This window comes from Penaeus japonicus, unplaced genomic scaffold (genome assembly GCF_977035675.1).
Source record: "Penaeus japonicus unplaced genomic scaffold, GWHDUDI00000001_assembly GWHDUDI00000011, whole genome shotgun sequence".
Classification (NCBI taxonomy): domain Eukaryota; kingdom Metazoa; phylum Arthropoda; class Malacostraca; order Decapoda; family Penaeidae; genus Penaeus; species Penaeus japonicus.
In genome coordinates, this window is record NW_028234413.1 from 40,717,649 (window position 1) to 40,720,279 (window position 2,631).

General features: G+C 51.1%; 1 long non-coding RNA gene across 1 annotated transcript in view; it reads right to left on the bottom strand.

The window, feature by feature from the left end:
• The window catches only part of LOC122257261 (uncharacterized), a 48,516-nt gene that overhangs the window by 6,157 nt on the left and 39,728 nt on the right, over nucleotides 1-2,631 (bottom strand). The window lies entirely within an intron of this gene.

The following is a 2,631-nucleotide window of genomic DNA, read 5'->3' on the forward strand; positions in this document are numbered from 1 at the left end:
CCCCCCCCCACACACACACACCTTCACAACTCCCCAAACAAACACCCACAAACACCCCCCCCCCCCACACACCCAAACAAACAACCCCCTCTCACCCTCCCCACACCCACACACACAACCCCCCCCCACACCTCCAAACACCCCCCCACATACACCCACACAACCCCCCCCCCCCTCACCCACACACACACCTCTAGATTACACGTCGGTTATCGGGCCGCGTATTAATTCCCGGAAGCGACGGGAGATCGATCGATAAATAGCCTCAGCGGCCGTCGCGCGAATTCTGCGTAACCATCACTCATTTGGGACTCCCCCCTCCCTCTCCCTCTTCCTCCTTTCTCTTCTCTTGTCTTCTTTTCTCTTCTCTTCTCTTCCTTTCCCCTCCCTATCGTTCTCTTCTCTTCACTTCTCCTCCCTTCCTTCTCTCCCCCTCCCTCTCCCTCTTCCTCCTTTCTCTTCTCTTCTTTCCTCTCTGTTTTTATTTTTTTAAATCTTCCTTTCCCTCCGTTCTCTTCATTTCTCTTCTCTTCTCTTCTCTTCCCCTTCGTTTTCTTTTTCTTTTTTTTTCTCTTCCTTCCCCTCCGTTTCTTTTCTTCTTTTCTCTTCCTTTCCCCTCTCTATCGTTCTCTTCTCTTCCCTTCCTTCTCTCCACTTGTCTTTTCTCTTCTCTTTTCTCTTCCTTCCCCTCTGTTTACTTTACTTCTTTTCTCTTCATTTTCCCTCTCTATCGTTCTCTTCTCTTCCCTTCTCCTCCCTTCCTTCTCTCCACTTATCTTTTCTCTTCTCTTCTCTTCTCTTCTTTTTTCTTCCTTCTCCTTCGTTTTCTTTTCTTCTTTTCTCTTCCTTTCACCTCCCTATCATTCTCTTCTCTTACCTTCTCCTCCCTTCCTTCTCTCCCTTTCCCCTACCTTCTTCTTTTCTCTTCTCTTCTCTTCTCTTCCATCCCTTCACCTCCTTTTACTTCTCTTCTCTTCCATTCTCTGCCCTTCCTCTCCACTCCCTTCTCTTCTCTTCCCCTTCCTTCTCTTCCTTCTTTCTCCTCCCTTTCCGTCTCTTCACTTCCCCTCCCATCCCCCCTCTTACCTTTTACAGACAGACAGACACAGATGCATACATAGAGAGAGGGAAAGGAAGAGGGAGGGAGGGAGGGAGGGTTGTATGGAGGGGTATGGATGGATGAGAGAGGGAGATAAGGAGGGAGGGAAAGAGTGACACATACACTCTCTCTCTCTCTCTCTCTCTCTCTCATACACACACACGCACACAGACACACAGACACAAACACACACGACCAGAAAAAAACAACTCGCCCCCCCTCTCCCTTCTCCCCCCCTTCCCCCTTCCCATCCAACCCCAAACTAAATGATTCAATCAATGAGGCTCGTCCACCTTTAATTACTTCCCCCCTCCCCCCCTACCCCCCCTAGAGGGTAATTACATAACGAGACCCCCAATTCAATTCCGCTGATTGCCTCACCTGCTTCCGTGTAGTACGTCACTAATAGTAAAACAAGAAACAAAGACATGTCATTCATCTTTCTGTGACGGGTGGAGGTAGGTGGGGGGTGGGGGTAGGGGAGTGGGGTGGGGGGTAGGAGGGGAGAAGGGTAGGGTAGGGGAGTGGGGTTGTGGGGTGGGGATTGTGGGGTAGGGTGGGGTGGGGGTGTGTGTGGGGTTAGGGGATGTAGGGTAGGGTGGGGTAGGGTAGGGTAGGGTAGGGGTGTGGGGTAGGGGGGAGAAAGGGTGGGGAGGGAAAAGGGAAGGGTAGGGTAGGGGTGGGGAGTGGGGTGTGGGGGTGGGTTGTAGGGGTGGGATGTGGGGTGGGATATGTTGTGTTGCATGTTGCATATCATTTCATGGGTTTTATTCTTTCGTTTTTTTCTTTATGAAATGGTTAGTTCTCTCTCTCTCTCTTTCTCTCTCTTACACTCTCTCTCTCTCTCCCCCTTCCCCTTTCTCTCTCTCTCTCTCTCTCTCTCTCTCTCTCTCTCTCTCTCTCTCTCTCTCTCTCTCTCTCTCTCTCTCTCTCTCTCTCTCTCTCTCTCTCTCTCTCTCGCTCTCTCTCGCTCTTTTTCTCTCTCCATCTACGTCTCTATGTCTCTTTAATCTTTCCATCTCCCTCTTCCTAATTTCATCCACGCATTTCCCTTCCCACCCCTTCCCTCTTCCCCCTCCCCCTCCCTCTCTCATTCCACCTCAATTCTTCCCCCTCAATCTTCCACCTCCTCCGCCTCTCCACCTCTCCTCCTCTCCACCTCTCCGCCTCTCCATCTCTCCGCCTCCTCCACCTCTCCACCTCTCCGGCTCTCCATCTCCTCCGCCTCTCCGCCTCTCCACCACCTCCTCCTCCTCCTCCACCTCTCCACCTCTCCTCCTCCACCCTATCCACGTCGCTACAAAAGTTCACCCGATAAAGAGTCCTCCTGATAATGATAATGATTATGATGATAATGATAATGATGACAACAACAGTGCTTGCTGTCACGACCCCGCGGGAGGGGGTAATGCTGGTAGTGATGATGGTGATGACAATGGTTATGATTGTGATGAAGGATATTGTAGGAAGGGTTAGCAGATTAGGGTTGGGAAGAGGAAGAAAAGGAAGTAGGGAAAGAGGGAAAGACGGAC